The following is a 20,392-nucleotide window of genomic DNA, read 5'->3' on the forward strand; positions in this document are numbered from 1 at the left end:
TAAAATACTTGATCCTTTACAGAAAAAGCTGTTAACCCTTGGCTTAAATCATAAACCTAACATTGCCTCAATTCGTATGAACATTTAGTATTTCACTTAATAGGAAACCAGAGACAGGAGGTCTTGGGGTCAATTCAACAGCTCAATGATGTCACCAAGGACTCACAATGCTGCTGTTCTGCTCTCTGTGAGACAGGATGTTTCTTCTCAAGGTTCCAAAATGGTTGGCACAACTATGAGCATGATATTATTATATACCAGAATTCCAAGGAGGAAGGACCTTAGGGAAAGCACAATTGGCTTTCTCCTTTTCCAAGGAGAAAATCCTCTCCCCAAAAGGCACTGGATGAGCTTCTTCTTGTGTTTATTGGCTAGAACTGAATCACATGCTCATTGCTACACCAATCATTTGTAAAGGTAAAGGGGAAGGTTGTGATAGGCTTAGGCAAGTATGATGCATGCTCTGAAGTTGGGCACATTGTTTGTGGTAAGCAGAGAAGGGGGGTTGTCCTGCTAACATATTTTAATTATGCATACCCTATTTCTTTCTATTCAAGTTGGTTGTGATTAATATATACCGAGTGTCTGCACTCTATGACTGAAACTGATTTACTAAAGGATATAGAAACACAGTAAATGGTTGTGAATACCAGATTCAGAGTGGGAAGAGGGTGGGTGAAAGAGTAGAGTCTGAGGAAAGACATTTAGAAGAAAAATAGAGAGGCAAAGCATTAATGGGACAAAGAAATGGGGTATTATCTGTTGAAGATAACTTTATAGTATTATCAACTCCACTGGGCAGAAGTGTACACATGTTGGAATATTCACTTTGCAAGCTAAATAATGGGATTGAATGTTATGAAAGAATTTGGAAAAAAAAAAAAGACTGAGGTTTATCTGTTCTCTTCCCTGGACAGATAGAAATAAATGGGCACATTATTACTCTCTTCCCTTTTCTAGCTTTCAAGTGGATGTTCTCTTCAATTCTTTTCTTTTCTTTTTTTTGCTATAGGATGTGTGCGCTCGCCAGACAGACAGAGACAGACAGATAGAAAGCGAGAAATCACCCCCCAGCAGGTTGGCGACGCCACAGTCCCTTCTCCTCCATTCTCCTCTCGGGATCTTGGGCACGCACGCACACACACCCAGCGTGAGTTTTAAGCCACCGGGTCCTGGATGCAAACCACGGTCTACCACATGGGAGTCCAGCGACATAGCCATTACGCTGACTGCTGGTCCCACAATTCTTTACCCCTGCTCCCATTTTCTCCCCACTGGCTGTTAGCCTTGACTATATAGTGTAACTTCTGCCAAGCAGATCTCAGCTTACTTTGTGACAGCCTCACTTGATTCAGGTTTTCCTAAGGGACCAGTCTGGTCTTATGGTAAAAATTGAAGGGACACCAAAAAGGATTATAAAGTGTCCCAATTCCATTCTTCATCCACCAAGTACAGTGTTTTAAAATTTGCTATACAAGAGACATTTTAGTTTAATGCAGTTTCTTTTTCTTCTGTTAAAATGGATGATACTTTCAAAAAGCTATGCATGATGTGAACTTATAGCTTAATCTCAAAAGTATGATGTCATACATCATCTTAGACAGCAGAAATCTTGACCCTGAGTGCAGCAGGGAACAGTGTTGTAATGGAAATAGCATGGACCATGAGCTGGGATACCTAGATTTCAGTTCCTGTTCATCTATTGCTCTGGTATCTAGTGTAGCGAAAATCACTACCTCCTTCTGGACTTCTCATCTGTTTTATAAAGGGGTGGATTCAGTGGTCTTGGGGGCCCTTTAGATCAGCCTTGCATTCTTACAGTTTCATGCCTACCTTACTGCTTTCATTCACCCATTTTTCAAGCCACTCTTCCAATACATACTGAGTACATCCCATGTGCTAAGAATTTTGCCAGGTGCTGGGAATATAGCAGTCCTGCCCTCATGAAGTGCACTGTAGCTAGAGTGGGGAAGACCGAAGAGTACACAAGTACATATAATGCCATGCAAAAAGTCTGGTGATAGCAGAGACAAGATCACATTACAAGCTCATGGCAGTTCAGAGCAGGAAAGGCAGATGTTATCCGGTATCACCAGGTAACATATGCCAATACTCCTAATGGAGAAATTACTTCCCCCTTCCCTTTTCCTCAGACTCTTCCTTCACGTAAATCATAGATATCAAGGGTGGCTCCCTAGACATGATGATGATATATGAACTAAGAATGTGAAGGAGAGGGCCAGCAGGTGGCATAGTAGTTAAAGTGCTGGACTCCCAGAGGGTCAGCTGTAGTTTGAGTCCCAGATCCAGTGACTTGAAACTCATGACACCTATGTGTGTGTGCCCAAAATTCTGAGAGGAGAATGGAGAAGGTATTGCAGCATGGCCATCTCCCCATCTTATTCTCTGTCTTTCCAGTGATTGCACTTGTCCTATAGCAAAACTCTCTCTCTAAAAAAGAAAAAAAGAAAAGAAAAGAAAAGAATAAAGGAGAAGTCTGAGTTAATCAAGCTAAAATTCAGTGTTTTCCATCAATCCACTTGCTATGTTGCCTTTTCAAAAGAATGATGGATGATGGAGGGCCAACCCTATAGAACAGTGGTTAAAGGAGCCAGCTCCCACATGACCAGCTATAATTTAAATCCTGGTCTTAGCAGCTTAAAATACACTCTAGCTGCATATATATAAGTGTGCTAAACTCCTGAAAAGAAGAAGGAGTGAAGGAAAAAGAATTGCAGTGTTCCCGTGCCTCACTGGGAGGGCTTTCTCTCTCCCCCCACCTTCAACCCTTTTAGTGAATGCATGTATCCTTGGGCAGGGGGGATGATGGAGCTATCAGATAAGTTGAAGAACTTGAGCCAACTTTATCCAACTAAGCACTACTCTGGTAATAGTTAATATGTGTTTCATTATTTAAATAAACTGCTTATATGCAACTCAAACACTAATTTAGAATGGAATTATCAAATTGTTATGATATGCTGGCATTTGGTTAGAGCCAGAGATGGGAGTAGAGAAGAACGTGAACCATAATCTACAGGAGCTCATAGCTCAGTGTCGAGACAGCCGAGTGCATTAATAATCAGAGCACGATGTATCCCCAGGCACACAGAGGATGGCGTTCCAATCAGGCTGGAGCAGAAAAGCTTTCAGAAGGCCTTGAGTCCCAAAGAAATTCTTTCTTATTTATTTATTTTTAATTGTGGTAAAATACACATAACATAAAATTCACCATTGGAAACATTTTTACGTGTTCAATTCAGAGGCATTAAATGTATTCACAATGCTGTGCAACCAGCCCAGTTATCTCTAGAAATATTTCATCATCTCAAACAGGCATCTCTACCCATTAAACAATAACTCCCCCTAACTCCTGGAAACCTCATTTCCCTTTTCTGTCTCTATGATGTTGCCTGTTCTACAGATTCCTTATGTAAGTACAATCATACAGTATTTTCCTTTTCATGTCTGGCTTATTTCATCCATCACAATGTCTTCAAGACTACCCATGTTGCAGCATGGATCAGTATGACTTTCCTTTCTAAGGTGGTAGTAGATCATTGTATACATATGCTACATTTCACTTAGCCATCCAGCTGTTGGTGGACACTTGGGTTGTGTCTATCCTTTGGCCAGTGTGAATAATGTTGCTGTGAACATGGGTGGACATGCATCTGTTTAAATCCCTGTTTTCAATTATCTGGGGTATCTACCCAGGAGTGGAATTGCTGGATCATACAGCAATTCAAGAAATGTTCCTCCATTCTCAACAGGTCTGCCAGGCCCATAGATACAAAACCCAGGCAGGACTCCTGAAACAGTGGTATCTCTACACTGCACTCTGATTTCTCTTGACACCAAAATCTGTAACAATAACAGAGAGGAGCCGAAATTCTTTCACTATGTCCCGAGGCACAAGAGAAAACAAACTGTTTTCCCCACTTACAGTGCTGACCCATTTGTCTGGGAAGACATGTCTAGAAATTCTGGAACAATAGCCTCCCACTTCTAAGAGTTAATTCCTAAGAATTGATTTATTTGATTTCAAACATCTGGAACATAGTTTTGGAAGAATTACTACAAGCTGGCTCCTTGCCAGTTCCTATAGGGCACAGAAGCTGGGATATGAGGTTTAGCCTTTAGACAGGCCTCCTAATGGAGAAATTACTTCCCCCTTCCCTTTTCCTCAGACTCTTCCTTCACGTAAATCATAGATATCAAGGGTGGCTCCCTAGACATGATGATGATATATGAACTAAGAATGTGAAGGAGAGGGCCAGCAGGTGGCATAGTAGTTAAAGTGCTGGACTCCCAGAGGGTCAGCTGTAGTTTGAGTCCCAGATCCAGTGACTTGAAACTCATGACACCTATGTGTGTGTGCCCAAAATTCTGAGAGGAGAATGGAGAAGGTATTGCAGCATGGCCATCTCCCCATCTTATTCTCTGTCTTTCCAGTGATTGCACTTGTCCTATAGCAAAACTCTCTCTCTAAAAAAGAAAAAAAGAAAAGAAAAGAAAAGAATAAAGGAGAAGTCTGAGTTAATCAAGCTAAAATTCAGTGTTTTCCATCAATCCACTTGCTATGTTGCCTTTTCAAAAGAATGATGGATGATGGAGGGCCAACCCTATAGAACAGTGGTTAAAGGAGCCAGCTCCCACATGACCAGCTATAATTTAAATCCTGGTCTTAGCAGCTTAAAATACACTCTAGCTGCATATATATAAGTGTGCTAAAATCCTGAAAAGAAGAAGGAGTGAAGGAAAAAGAATTGCAGTGTTCCCGTGCCTCACTGGGAGGGCTTTCTCTCTCCCCCCACCTTCAACCCTTTTAGTGAATGCATGTATCCTTGGGCAGGGGGGATGATGGAGCTATCAGATAAGTTGAAGAACTTGAGCCAACTTTATCCAACTAAGCACTACTCTGGTAATAGTTAATATGTGTTTCATTATTTAAATAAACTGCTTATATGCAACTCAAACACTAATTTAGAATGGAATTATCAAATTGTTATGATATGCTGGCATTTGGTTAGAGCCAGAGATGGGAGTAGAGAAGAACGTGAACCATAATCTACAGGAGCTCATAGCTCAGTGTCGAGACAGCCGAGTGCATTAATAATCAGAGCACGATGTATCCCCAGGCACACAGAGGATGGCGTTCCAATCAGGCTGGAGCAGAAAAGCTTTCAGAAGGCCTTGAGTCCCAAAGAAATTCTTTCTTATTTATTTATTTTTAATTGTGGTAAAATACACATAACATAAAATTCACCATTGGAAACATTTTTACGTGTTCAATTCAGAGGCATTAAATGTATTCATAATGCTGTGCAACCAGCCCAGTTATCTCTAGAAATATTTCATCATCTCAAACAGGCATCTCTACCCATTAAACAATAACTCCCCCTAACTCCTGGAAACCTCATTTCCCTTTTCTGTCTCTATGATGTTGCCTGTTCTACAGATTCCTTATGTAAGTACAATCATACAGTATTTTCCTTTTCATGTCTGGCTTATTTCATCCATCACAATGTCTTCAAGACTACCCATGTTGCAGCATGGATCAGTATGACTTTCCTTTCTAAGGTGGTAGTAGATCATTGTATACATATGCTACATTTCACTTAGCCATCCAGCTGTTGGTGGACACTTGGGTTGTGTCTATCCTTTGGCCAGTGTGAATAATGTTGCTGTGAACATGGGTGGACATGCATCTGTTTAAATCCCTGTTTTCAATTATCTGGGGTATCTACCCAGGAGTGGAATTGCTGGATCATACAGCAATTCAAGAAATGTTCCTCCATTCTCAACAGGTCTGCCAGGCCCATAGAAACAAAACCCAGGCAGGACTCCTGAAACAGTGGTATCTCTACACTGCACTCTGATTTCTCTTGACACCAAAATCTGTAACAATAACAGAGAGGAGCCGAAATTCTTTCACTATGTCCCGAGGCACAAGAGAAAACAAACTGTTTTCCCCACTTACAGTGCTGACCCATTTGTCTGGGAAGACATGTCTAGAAATTCTGGAACAATAGCCTCCCACTTCTAAGAGTTAATTCCTAAGAATTGATTTATTTGATTTCAAACATCTGGAACATAGTTTTGGAAGAATTACTACAAGCTGGCTCCTTGCCAGTTCCTATAGGGCACAGAAGCTGGGATATGAGGTTTAGCCTTTAGACAGGCCATTGCCTTTATTCTAAGGCCCCCAAATGCTCAGTGTCTATTTTTCAACTACTGAGCTTGGTTCTACGTATGACTGCCCTCCCCTCCCTAATAGCTGTCATTGATTGATTGATTGATTGATCGGAAAGTTTTTTGCTATAGGGCATGTGTGCTCACCAGAAAGACAGAGAGAGACAGAGAGACAGAAAGTGAGAAATCATCCCCAAGGGGGGCATAGCCATGCCACAATCCCTTCTCCTTTGTTCTCCTCTTGGGATCTTGGGCATGTATACATGCGTGGTGTGAGTTTAAGGCACTGGGTCTGGGTCTCAAATTGTGGTGGACTATGTGGGAGTCCAATGATGTAGCCATTTCACCATCTGCTGGTCCCACAGTTGTCCATTATTGAGTGATTTCTTTCCTTTAGTTTGGGAAAGCTGTTCTTTAGTGACTGGCTGATTTCTAACTGTAGTCAATGAAAATACAGGAAATCATCTGACAGAGTCACCTCACCCAAACATATCTTAGATATCATTTCTTGACTAATACAAAAGCCTGTTTCCCTTGTCTCAAAGTGATGCCATTCATGTGTATTCATAGTCCTGGGCGCAGGCAGAGAATTGATCATGGCTTTGCCAAGCTTTGCTTTGTTCTACCCAGCTTTTTCTCATCCATGTGGGTTCTGTCTGAGAGCACAGCTCCAATAAATCACTTGCACAAGAATTCTTATTTCAGGGTCTATTTGACTGAATCCAGGTCATTTTTCATGCCTGCCTCTGACCCTATACTCAGGAAGGAAAACACAAGGACAAGGATCACTTCATCTACTATGAAGTGCTCCCTCTTCCAGCTCAGTAAATAAACAATGATCCTACACATGCTTACTGAGCCCTGGAATCTATCAGGCACTGTGTCATATAGTGAGAAATTACCCCCTAGTGGGGGATGGCCATGCCACAATCCCTACTGGCATATAAGATCAGGGAGGTCCCTGTCCTCATAGGACTTCCATTCAAGTGGGGACAGGTAAAGGGATTATTTTACTGAGAATGAGGAATCTCCACCTCAGTTCAAAGGGAAGGAGGAGAGTAGTATGAAACAAACAAACAAAAAGATTCTGAAGTATCTCTCAAGAAATGAAGGTCAAGTAAAAGGGTTGAAGACCTTTTACTGCCTGAGTTGTAGGAGAAGATAGAGGAGAACGTAGTAGAAGGGTTTTGATCCTTGTACTTGACTTTCTGTCTCCTGAGTCTCCAGAATCTATTCTATTCTTTCCATTCTACTCTGCTCTGGTTTTCTCAATATCTAGAGTAAAAGTATTATACTTTGTGGGCCATAGACCCCTAGAGATTCATGGAAAAGCTTCAGAGGTTTATAATTCCCCTTTCCCCTACCACCAAACATTGAATTACATGTCTATTTTTACTTGCAAAATGATCCGTACCTTTCACAAGATTCCCAAAGGCATCTGTGAACCACAGGAGTCAAGAATCAATGTGTAGCAGTTAGTGTAATAGCTATGTCACTGAACTCCCATGTAGTCGACCATGGTTTGAATCCCGGACCCGGTGGCTTAATCTCACGTGGGGTGCATGTGCGTGCATGCCCAAGATCCCAAGAGGAGGATGGAGGAGAAGGGATTGTGGTGTGGCCATCCCCCCCGGAGGGTGATTTCTTGCTTTCTGTCTCTCTGTCTCTCTATATATTTCTGGTGAGCGCGTACATGGCGTACATGCACGCACCCTATAGCAAAAACCCCTCAAAAAAAAAAAAAAAGAATCAATGTGTAGATGTTTTGAACAATACATATAAAGGTCTCAAGGGAAGGATAGAGCAATGTCTTTGATACTATAGACGCATCCACCACAGATGCAGTAACTGTGTGCAGACACAGCTGTCATGTCAGTGAACATCTGGCTGATAAATGAATTTCTTTCTTTGCAATGACTTTGAATCATGTAGTGACTGCATTTTAGAGCTATGCCTGCTCAATGCTGGGCACTTGATTGTCTCCGTGTCTCGTCTATGGTAATTAAAGCACATCATGCTAAGTTATCACCAAGGTCTGGCCCATCACTGATTCTGATTTGGTAAAAAGCCTTAGAAAGCATCTCTTTCAGGGTCTATGTCAAAGGCTGCAGAGCACACTGCCTGGGGTTCCAGAGCTAGAAAGCTTAGGTTTGAATCTCAACTTTGCCACTTGGGTAGGTTTTCTCTATGGGCCTAGGGAAATGTTGACAATAATGGCATCCCTCCTATTGAGTTGCTTTGAAGAGCAAGAGAATCTATTTAAGTGCTTAGGCCAGAGCCAGGAACACAGTAGGCACTCAGTATGAGCTCTTATATAATTTGTACATTGAAGAGAGAACTAAAGGGCAAGGAGTAATTTTGAAAAGGTCAATGCAATGAGGCAGAATGAGCCTGGGATTCTTGACCCTTCCCCTGTGTCTTCTTCCCTGCACAATTTTGGCTGCTATATGTGCTACCAATTTGTACTTTTTTGGAGACTGGATGGTTCTCAGTATGTGCATTGCTCTAAGAACCTCATCATCAGAAAACCCGATCTCCTGGACCTGCAAATGACCCTACAGTCAGGAAGTTTTGAAGACCTCTCTAAGTGCTAGTAAGCTCCTGAGGCCGTTACTGCCATACTCCCACCCATGAGCCCCAGTACCCATCTATGGGCTCTGTCCCTTCAGAAAGATACTGCTTTGCCTAAGATGCAGGACATCTTGCTAGATCTCGAATCGCCTTTTCTACATGCTTTACATTATTGGTCACATGTGTCCTTGGACTCCTTTGGCTATTAGCCATCTGCTGTGTTTACAGGACTGGCATTCTGCCATGTTCTGACATAGGCCATCTCCACATGCTCCCTGTCAGATGGTTGACTCGGTCTTAACCTTGGTGTTCACCAGCTGCCTACTTCCAGAGCCTTCTCTGTGTCTGTTCTAATTTTAGACCAGTCCCCACTTCATAACAGGGCATATGTGAGTTTGGGAATGGCTGGGTCAGACAAAAGCCTGAATTGAGAGAAACCAATTGTCTATAGTGAGTTAGAATACGATTTACAGTATAATTACTAAAAAAAATCATCTTGAATTCAGCACTTTGCAATTTACCAAGCACATTTATGCTCACTATCCCATTTGCTCTTACAACAAGCTTGTAAGGTAGATCTAATTATATCTGTTTAAGTGAATAGGAAGCTTGGACCTAGAGAAATTAAGTAACTTGCCTAAGGCCACAGAATTTTTTTACAAAAAGGTACAATTGAAAACAAGATCTGTCTGACCCACCTATGCCATAGCTGAGGTCTCAGGGTGTTATTATGTCCAGAGCAAGTGGAAAGACACCAGTACAATTAAAATAAGGAAGGTCTCAGAAGACAAGTGAGTTCAGGATGGGAGCTGGGTTGTTACACAGAGCCAAAAGGTTCAGAGCATACCTTCATGAGTTTGACTTGTTTTGCCTTCCCACTTAAAGAGCCCTGGGCTAGATCAGAAGCACTGGGAGCCTTAGCCATAAGGACTTCTATCTGTGTCTCTTCCTTTCTTATCATGACTTCCAGAAGATAATGTTATGTCATAGAAATGAGCACAAAATTTCAAACTAATCAGATCTGAGTTTAAGTCTTTATTTTACTGTGGAGGGATCTTAGGGAAGTAACTCAGCATCTCTGAGCTTCTGTTTCTCCATCTAAAAGATGGAATAAGCACATCTGCCTTGCAGGGGGGTTGTGAAGATTAATTAAGTAATGAACATATTGTTATTAGTATGACAGGAGAAGTAACGACCTACAGAGAGGATAAACTACATGGCCAGAGAAGCCCAGTGGCTCTCCCCATCAGTGGCCAAGCCTGGGACTGTGCTGTGGCCTGCCTTCTCTGGGTGCCATTTATTTTCTGGGTCCCCTTCTGTTGCAAGCTAAACAGTTCCTCCTCCTCATTGGTGTTTATGTCTTTTCCTCTGGCTCCAGACTCTATAATGCTCCCTACTTAGCAGTTGCTTAGCCAAGCTGGGCCAATTAAGCTGCATTCCTCTAATTGTTTTGGTGGCTCTTCTCTGAACTCCTTCCAGCTTGTCTACAAACGATTCTAAATTTAGACCCGAGTGCCAAATCTTGGAGCTCTTAGCTTCTCTCTGCCCTAGCCAACCGTGAGGCTCACATGCCTTCAGTGGTTGGGTTTGGGGCAGTTTCTCCTCCTCTCTCTCTTCCTTCTTCCCCTTTTTCCTCTAATCATCAAAATGGAGGTATGAAATGACTTTATGACATGACTTATTTTGTTTATACAACAGTTTTTCCCATTTAAACTTCAGGAAAGTGATAGTAGAGAATTAAAGGAAGAATTAAATTAAATGCACAAATTCTTTATAGGTTCTGGGAACTGTGCTGAGGAAACAAAATAACCTGTTTTTTATTTTTTTCAAACTTGCCAAAGGGCGTGTGCTTGCCAGAGAAAGACAGAAGAGAAAGAAAGGGAAAGTGAGAAAGCATTCCCTGGGGGCGATGGTTACACCATAATCTCTTTTACTCTTCTTTTTGGGATTTTGGGCATACACATGAGCACACACACACACACGCTTAGCATGTGTTTCAAGTCACTATATCTGGGTCTGGGACTTCATTGGAGGTCAGCCATGTGGGATTCAGTTACAGGATCAGGCCACTCAATAATTTTGAAGAATGGAGGTAAGGGGATAGGGCCTGAGTAGAGTGATTTGTTTTCTGGCTTGTGTGTGTGTGTGTGTGTGTGTGTGTGTGTGTGTGTTTGTGTGTGTGCTCTCCACCTATACTTTCCTAGTTTGCATTCACTAAGGCATTAGCTTCAAGCACTGTTGTGTCTAATAGAGTCTCTATAGAGTCATCCTTAGGCAATAAAGACCTTCATAATCCCCCAGGAGGCAGAGTTCAAAAAGCCCCTCTCTACTCCTTCCTCTCATTTCCCTTTACCTTTCCTCCTTTCCTCTTTTCCTCTATGTCATTCCTTCTCCTTGGTCCCTCCCTCTTCCTTATATCAATATAGAATTCACCGTAACCAGTTGCCTTGTATACTAGGGTGGCTCATGCTCTTGAAAACTCTTTCATACACGTAATATAAATTGAGTGATACAATAGCCCTGTGCAGAGCCAGAGTAGGTACCCATGACTTCATCTGACAGATGAGGAAATAAAACTCAAGAGAAGTTTGGCAACATGCACAAAACCATGCAGCTAATAGACAATCTCTCAAAAAGATCCAGGACTTCTGGCTTCATTTTGGTCTTAGTTGCAGCTCTACAAACATTTGTCAGATTAGAGAATTCTGATCTCGCTGGCAAAAAGATCAAATCAACAGATCCAAAGGTTTAATGACAAGGCAGGCAGAGAAGCCAGACTCTTCTGTTGTCTCAGAGCCTCATTCCCATCAACTCAATGGACACTTGTTCATGGTTCCCAGGAAATAGCTCTGTTGTCAGTAAAGTCACCAAGGATATCTCTTCAAGGATGCCTACTGGATCCTACAGGGAAGGAGACATGATGACTGGCTGGAAGAAATGCCTGGACACAAGACCAGAGAGATTTTTCACTTGTTGTAGCCCCGATGCCTCTTTTTTCTATGCCTTTAAGGCATGATAGCTCATAAATTTTACTCTCCCAACAAGTTTATGGACCTAACAATATTCTAAGAGCATGCAGAGATAACAATCGTGGTTGTCAGTACAGATGACATGGCCCTACCCTGGAAAATAGGTTTGCCATTTCTAGATACATGATTTCACTTTTTTTTTTCCATAAGAATCAAGTGGCATAATTAATGTAAACAAGTACTACACCCTAGGAAGTTTGCTATAAATAAAATAATTTATTTGTTACTGTGATTATATAGTCATAAGAGCAAATTTTATTTATTTATTCATTTGGTTATAGGGCATGTGTACTTACCAGAGAGAGAGAGAGAGAGAAGGTTGAGATCACTCCACAGGGAGAGTGGCTACACTGCAATCCCTTCTCTTCCATTCTGTCAGAATTTGGGGCATGCACACACACATGCCTAGCATGCTATTTAAACCAGCAGGTCTGGGACTTGAACTGTGAAGTCTGCCATGTGGAATCCAGTTTCTTTAACCACCATGACACTAGCTAGTCCCAAAGTTGGCCTTAATACTGAGTGCAATAAGTGTCAAAATCATTTTTAGGTTCACGTTACACAATCCTCATTTTGTGGCTGAGAAAAACTGAAGTCCTAATAAAAGCAGTAATAATCTCCCTGGGCTGCACTATAAGTAACAGAAAAGGATGGTTTTAGAATTTCGTCTCCTAACTCATCTTATATTTTTATTGCGTCCACTCATTCTGGATGCTTTTCATAATCTGTTTTTTTTTTTCCTTAGTTTCTCCCTTTCCTTTCCTTCCTCAAAATCCAAAATGTTCGAAATACCTTCAAAATAGTCCTTATTCACACCATTTTATTTATCTAAATATATCTACTCTAGGTGTCTTATTACCTTAAAAATCTTGTGATGTGACTTCAAAAAAAAAAAGTTGATTAATGAATCCATGCAGAGGGGTTAAAAAGGAACAAATTATGGTGACCAGCTGTGCCACCCTACCTGTGGACCACTTTCATTTCAGTAGAGGCCTTCACGTACCTCAAAGTGTGAGAAAAGACTATCAGTGGAGTTTCAGATTCCATGGCAGGTCATTTGAGATTTTACCCTCACTGCAAGTTGATCTGACTTGTTCTTCTGGTGGCAGGAGAAGAGCTTACTGAGTTGTCCTTGAGCTCTTACTTCATGACAGAACTTAGGACTTTTTTTCTTTCTATTAGCTCATTGCTCTAAACTTCTGAGCTCTCTGACCATTCCTGATTGTACTGGCCATTTCTACTGGCTTGACCCAAAGAGCCTTCATTAGGAGAGTTCGTTTCTGACCTGAAGTGTTTGCAAATTATTGCCTGTTCTCTGGATGCAGCTTCAACTTCCTCCCATATCGCTGGTAATTAGACTCAGTATGTTCCCAGTGAGTGTGAAGGCAATACAAGGGCAGAATTTCTGTAAGGTGTGTTCTAAAGGCTAAGGTAGTATGTGAAGATACAGAGCTTCTATCAAAAAATATTTAGGGACAGTTGGTGCATGGTGGTGAAGATGGCTGTATCCCACATGTTGGTTCAAGTCCCAGACCTGGAAGATTGAAAAACACATTGAGCATGTGTGCATGCCCAAAATCTTGAGAAGAGATTAGAAAAGGGATTGTGTGCAATTGTGTGGTGTGGCTAACTTCCATGGTGGGAGTGGGGGTACTTTCTAACTTTCTTTCTCTCTTTTTTGGTGTGTGTGCACACTGGCCATCTGCTCCACTGTGTGTGTGTGTAGTGTGTGTGTGTGTGTGTGTGTGTGTGTGTGTGTGTATGCCTTAGAGTTATAGAAAGGTAGAGATGAAGGGACAATAGCAATCATTTAGGTTAACCCTCTTGTTTTATAGAGAAAGAAATGAAATCCCCTGTAGCATCCTTATCTGTAAAATGGAGCCTTAATATCTGCCCTGTTTAGTTTGTAGGGCTGTGGAGAAGGTCAATAAGATCATAAATATAACTTGCTCTGGGATACATAAAATTTACAAAAAAAAAAAATGCTAGTAAAACTGAACTGCATGTGAAATTAGAACCAGACTGGAGGGAGCTGTTTGTAACGGATACTTCTGACTTGGGATCTGGGAAACAAAAAGTGCCAAGAAGTGGAAAAACAGGATCTTCTTTAAGCTCTCCTGGAGCTCTCAACCCTAACACATACTCTGAGAGTCAGGTAGTCCACAACCAGTTTGGAAGGAAGAAGGGAGGCTGGTGAGGTACCTTAATGAGTCTGGAGCGGACCAAGAGGATGACCTTGTCCATGGCAGGTGTGAGACTACCCTCATTCTGAATATTCTTCAGGAGATCACTACAGGTCACCAAGAGGGCTGAGGCTCAGAGCTGCTGAGGCTGGAGTGTCTTTGTTTCTGAAGAATAGCTGACAGGTATGGAGCAGCTCATAGATGAGCAAACAGGTTGGGACAGTGAAAACATTTGGCAGAGGCCACACTGTGGGATCTATGGAGCAAGGGAATGAACCAGGCCAATGTGGTTCTAAACCCAGGACTCTCTTCCCAGTTTTGTAAATACGGAAGGAACTGTGTGAGGAAGTTTGGGGCCCAAGGAACAGACCTTGCCTGTGCCCTGGGTAGAGAAGGTCCTGGCCCCTGATTACATCCTTTCTCCTCCAAAGAGATCAGTGAGCTCCACCACTCTTCCAGAAAGATGGCTCAGACTCCCTGGTCCTCTCCCTTAGGTGCTCCTTTCTTTGGTTGCCCAAGTCAATCAACTTCATGCAACTCCTAACTCTTCTCTTTCTCTTACTGTGGGCTCCTCCTTTGGAATGCAGGCAAATCTCACCAGATCACATCATCTTCAGTGTTAGCACCCATTCAAGCCTCTTACCTCTCTCTGATCTCCAACATCTCCCTGCTTCTTGCCCTTGCTGCCTTGTCGACTCATCTCTTCAGAGTAGCCAAGAGGGATCTGATCATGGGTAAGTCAGTTCATATCTTTCTTCTGACAGAGTCCTCCCAACCCATTCAGGGTACAAGGTGCTTCATGAGCTGCACTAAAAGACCTCTCTGATTTCACCTCTTACCACTCCCCACCCACCTTTCTTCCTGGACTTTAGCCACAAAGGCCTCTCCTCTTTCAGGGCCTTTGTATGGGCCCTTCTGCCTGGGGTCCATTCTGACTCACTGTCATAGCCCTAGCAACAAGGTTAATTCAGGGTTCAGGAACTCTCTGTTGAATGAATCTCACCTCTTCCCATTGCTGTACCCTCAACCCTACACCTCTCTCCTTAGTGTTTTCTCCTCTAGAACATGCCTAGAATCCTTGCTGGGGCTCTGAGAGGAAGGCTTGAGCCTTTTCCCAGTATCTCTTAGTTATACAGAGAAGGAGCCAGAGGGCACAAAGTGTAAACACAACTTTCAAAAAAAAAAAAAATTCTATACCAGTTTTCCTTCTGGTTCTGCACTTCCCCACCTCCCAAAGCCCATGTGCCAAGCTTTTCTCAGCTCTTCCAGCAAAAATAAAGTCACTGTTGTTATTTCTCACTGTGACTTGTTGCCATGGCAACAGGAGCAACACATATGCACAGAGACCCCGGTCAGTGTGTCCCTGGAGTTTAGCAGGGTGGCAGTGATGGCAGTGGGAGTGGTGGTGGGGGATGCCAGATTGCTTGTATGTGCTCTCCCAAGAATCAGGCCTCTGAGAGGAAGAATGCTGTCAGTCACCTCTCCTCCCTCCCCTGGCTAATGGGCCTGATTGGGACTCCAGAACTGTGGTACTTGTGATTACACACTGCTTGGAAGAAGTGGTGTCCTAACTTGAAAGAACAACTAACTCCCAAAGTGTGCACTGGGGCCAGCCAGCTGCAGTCCTAGGGGAAGGTACTCATTGTAATATGGCCTGCCATGTTCCCATCCTGTGCGTGAGGCTTAGCCAACCTGCCCCCACTCAGAAGAGAAGATGAAAGGAAAAACAAACAAAGGAGAAAAGAAGTACATGGGAAGTGAGGGGATGGGGCTACTCACATGTCTAAACCCAGATGTAGCTGTGGTTTCCAGCTTGGCTGTGTCTAACAAGCAGCAGACAGAATTGAATTTCAGATCCTCCCTCTGAGATAGAGTACTTAACTGGGTGTTGTGGTTTTTATCTCCCAAAAGTTCATGCAGTGGGCCATTGTAATGGGATCTAGAGGGTGAAAACTTGGTCTAGTTACAATGTTGAAAGAGGGCCTTTGGGAAGAAATGAAGATTAAAGTCATTAGGGCAGGCCTTCCAGGATTAAAATTCTAGTGGGTTTATGAGGATAGAATAAGACCAGGACAGAGAGACACATGCATAGCCACTATGCTCTGTTCTCACCTATGTGATATGACGGGGATCCTGTGGCACACCCACTAGATGTGGCCTCTGGACCTTAGACCTCCAAACCATGAGCTGAATAAAGCTCTAGTATTATAACTCACCTACTTTCAGGTATTTTCTGTTAGCAGCGTAATAGCAGACTAAGGCCCTGGGCTACATGGATTATGTATTAATTATTATTAGCAGATACAATAGATAAATTCCCAAATTCCAGTGATTTAACCCAATAGAAGTTATCCCCCATTCTACCCTAAGTCTAATCAGCATTATTGTAAGTAGGAAAAAATGGAGTAGTACTCAGAGGGTCTGCCCAAATCAGGTGGCTTCCAAGGTTGTCTTGGACCTTGAAATCCATCAGACAGACTGAGGAAGAGTAGAGATTTTCACAGTCCAATCAGGAAGCAGGCCACATCATTCTGCCCACATTCCACTGAAAAGAACTCTGTCATATGGCCCTGCCTAACTGCAGTGGGGTCTGGGAAATGCAGTCTGGCTGTGTGGCCAGAAAGGGAAGTCTTCTGCCACAGTCTGGAAGGAAGCCTGGCCCTGAAGGTCCAATGCAGTGTCTGAAGAGAGTGGACAGTAACTACAGCCATACAGGAAGGCAGCACCCAGTGATAAACCCAGTCAGGGTTAGAATCCAGATTGGCCTGACTTTAAAACTTGCAGTTATTTATATTATGAGACTTCCTCCCCTAAAAGATTCCTGGATTCTATTGCAAGGAGAAAGGAGGGAAGAATGATAGTAGGTAAAGAAGAGAAGGAATGGAAGTGGAGAACAGGAAATGACAAGGTATGTTTTTAGTGCGTAGGAAGAAGGCCCACTTAGGATCTTTATAAAAAGACTCAGGCCCCATTCACTGACAGTGCAATGTTCTACGTTGCTAGAAGCCATATGGAAGATTGGGGTTTGGTTCCTGGATCAACTTGAACACACTGGCCGTGCATGTATGTGTACATGATCCTGGCTGACTGGGAAAGGCTTGAAGGAGGATCATAGTCTGAGACCTGGTTGAGGGTATTTCTCTCTTTCCTTTTTCCCCGAACTTTGCAATAGGGCATGTGTGCTCACCATAGAGAGACAGAGAGAGGGGGAAAGTGAGAAATCACCGCCAGGAAGGATGGCCATGATGCAATCCTATCTTCTTCATTCTTGGGATTCTGGGCACCCACAAATATGCAGCAGACATGTTTCTCAAGCCGTTATGTCTGGGACTTGAACTGTCATGTAGGATCCTTAGCCATGTAGGATCCAACCAGCTCAACAACTACGTCACTGGTTGGCCCACTTCTCTCTCGCTCTCTCTTGCTCTCTTTCACACCTGTCTCTTGCTCTATGTATCTATCTTTAAAAATGAATAAATAAACTTAAAATAAAGACCCAGGCCACAACTCAAGCCTTTGGAGCCAGGTTTTTCAGATGAGGAGTTCCAGTGTGAAAAATCTTCCCCAAGAAAACCTGTTCTACTTATGGATGGTATATTGAGGCTCAGAGTGGGGAATGATCAGTTTTTTCAAAGCCACAAAACTATTGGGTTGTCGGAAAAGTCATGATGCATTTTTTGCATAGAAAACCAGAAAAAAATACATCATGACCTTTCAGACGACCCAACGGTTGGGAGCAGAGCTCTCATCTCATGTCTACTGGATCAGTGATTGTTCTACTCCTGTAATTGTCACCTCCCCCACTTGTTCCTCAACATTCACTCCTTAATTCCTAGGAACCCTGGTGGACTCAGAGTCTCCAGCAGAAACTCTGATATTGGCAGTTGGAGGTTGATTTCACTACATGCCCCCCTAATTGATCCAACAGCTTCCACAGATCTAATCCATATTTATCAACTCACTTTGGGAAACTGGTAACATGTATGTTTGCTGGTATGGCGAGAGCCCTTGCTGCAGTTAGCATGTATGCAAGTAGGTCTCTGCTGTAGGAGGTGCTCAGGAGAGAAGACCCCTGTCATCTCTGATATTGGAGGCATTTGCCATGAGTAGCCCCATAAACAAGGTCTATTCAGAAACCCAGGAATATGCAGAAAGATAGGGTGACAGTCCCTTGTCTGAATGACACAAAGTCTGAATTACAGAGCACTTTAAAAGACAACAGTTTTGATTACTTTCAAGGCATTCAGGAGCCACATGGACAGATAAGGAGCAAACAGAGCCCAATTAGAGGTACTTCAGGGAACACTTTAATGACTAGAAAAAAAGAAAGTTCTGTGTAATTAGTATGTTTTTGTGCTGCTACTGGTTCCATGTATTGGAAACCAACTTAAAAAAAAAACAAACTAAAATTAACATTTTGAGAATTGGGGATAATGTACACTACTACTTGGCATGGAGAAATTTTTTTTTAGAATTATTTTATTTTAATTTTATTTATTCATTCATTTAATTTGACCACACACACACACACACACACACACAGAGCGAGAGAGACAGAGAGCCACCAGATCCGGCACTCGAACCATGGTCGGCCATGTGGGAGTGTCCAGCACCTTAACCACCACGCCACCTGCTGGTCCCAGCATGGAGAACTCTTAATTTACATTTTATAATAACGAAGCAGTGACACAGACCAGACTATCAGGAGATTCCTGACCCCTGCAAACCCAGGGCACAGCATTCCTGGTTCATTACCTTCCCCAGAGCAGCCTTGAGACCTATTCACATGCACTCCCTCTGCTTCAGCTCCAGCGCCCTGCCCTGTCCTAGGAGGCTGTGCTGCCCCCACTGCGGCCCAGGCCAGCTCTGAACTCACCGCTCTGCACTCTCCCCTGGGTGAGCGGCACAGGCACAGAAGGCATTACAATAACACAGCCGCCAGACCGCCATTGATTTCCCGCTCCCAGTCTCTGCTTTAATCCATATTTTTATTAAACTTTTTTGTGCAGGAAGGAACAGTTAGAGAAAACCATGAAGGGCTGTCAGGCACTGTTATTAGTCTCCGCAGCTCCCACCAATGAGCTATTCCAGGACAGAAATATTTGCCATTAGGCAGAGGACCCAGGGGCCAGATTGGAGGCTGGAGCTGATTTGGCCGACAGAAGGGAGAATAAAAGACGGCTCTCGGGACGCCAGGAGGACAAAGGGAGCAGCAGTTTCCAATTTATTTCTCTTCTATTGAGCGCCTTTTAGAACCCAGCTCCCACATCTGGCAAGTTGGCGCCATCCTTCTCCTAGAATCACTGGGGCTTAGAGGTGGGGGTTCAGAGAGCATCCAATTCTCTCCACACAGCTTTATTTGGGCCCTTCCGTGTGAGCCTAGGGCTGGACACTGCGATAGGGAGAGCGCAAAGCCAGCAGTATATGTCATGCACACCTCACTGTACTACTTGAGTTCAAATCTCAGTCCTTACCCCCACCTGGAACTGCTGCTGTGTTTATGCTCATTACATTAATGTGGTGGTCTGTGCTGCTTTGCCAACTGAACTGTTAAGTGCTTGAGGGCCAACACAGAGTCTTAGTTCCCTGTTAATCTTCAGTATGTAGCACTTGTGCCAAGCATACACTAAGCACTCAGAATATATATCCTTTTATAAAAGAAGCTTCTTTATTTTTTCCATGAGAGAGAAAAGGGCACCTTCAACAGAGTCTTCATGCCACAATCCACCCCCAGTCTCAGTTGGCCTGGATCACAAGCATGTGTGTGTGTGTCCAGCGTGCTCAGAGCAATTCCAGGATGTGAACCCAGGACCTTTCCCATCTGTGTCCAATTGCAATATCATGATACCACTACCATATTTCCTAGTTGATGAATGAATAAGTGGGAGAACAAACAAATGGCTCCATTTCTCACATTGAAACTGATCCATCCTGGAGTACATGCTGAAACAGAGAAGGGTCTAGGCCCAGGGACGTTGCCACTAAAGGAGACAAGGCATCTGACATAGGGCTGGAGTTCTGAGGACCCCCTTGCCTACTTCACACTTACATCCAACCCTATCTTGTGGTCATAGGATCGCCTAGGCTTATCTTGAGCGCCCAAGCCTCTGTTCCCTCCCCACCAGCATGGACAACACAGTGCAGTAACTCTGTGCAGCCCAAGAGCAGCAGTACTCTCTTTGGGTGGCTGGTCTGAGGCATGCTGGCTGAATTCCCACTGAGTCCTCAGCACCAGTTTGGCCCAGTGGGGGTGGCTTAATATCCTGCAGAAAATCAAGATGCTCCTGGCCAAGAACAGCATTAATTAGGATCACATCACCCAGAGGCATGAAATAGGTTGGAAATGTTTTAGGCAGCATCCAATAAGGGCCAGGTAACAAAGTGGGAACAAAGACCCAGGGTGTGCAGGAAGAG

At 43.3% G+C, this 20,392-nt stretch overlaps 1 long non-coding RNA gene across 1 annotated transcript in view; it reads left to right on the top strand.

Annotated features, from left to right (window-relative positions):
• Window positions 1–243: 243 nt before the first annotated feature.
• Window positions 244–20,392, top strand: part of LOC102502979 (uncharacterized) — a 75,355-nt gene continuing 55,206 nt past the window's right edge. The window contains exon 1 of the long non-coding RNA XR_335392.1: window positions 244–417. This is a non-coding gene — a long non-coding RNA (uncharacterized LOC102502979). The remainder of the gene's footprint in view (window positions 418–20,392) is intronic.

This window comes from Tupaia chinensis, unplaced genomic scaffold (genome assembly GCF_000334495.1).
Source record: "Tupaia chinensis unplaced genomic scaffold, TupChi_1.0 Scaffold000407_4, whole genome shotgun sequence".
Classification (NCBI taxonomy): Eukaryota; Metazoa; Chordata; class Mammalia; order Scandentia; family Tupaiidae; genus Tupaia; species Tupaia belangeri.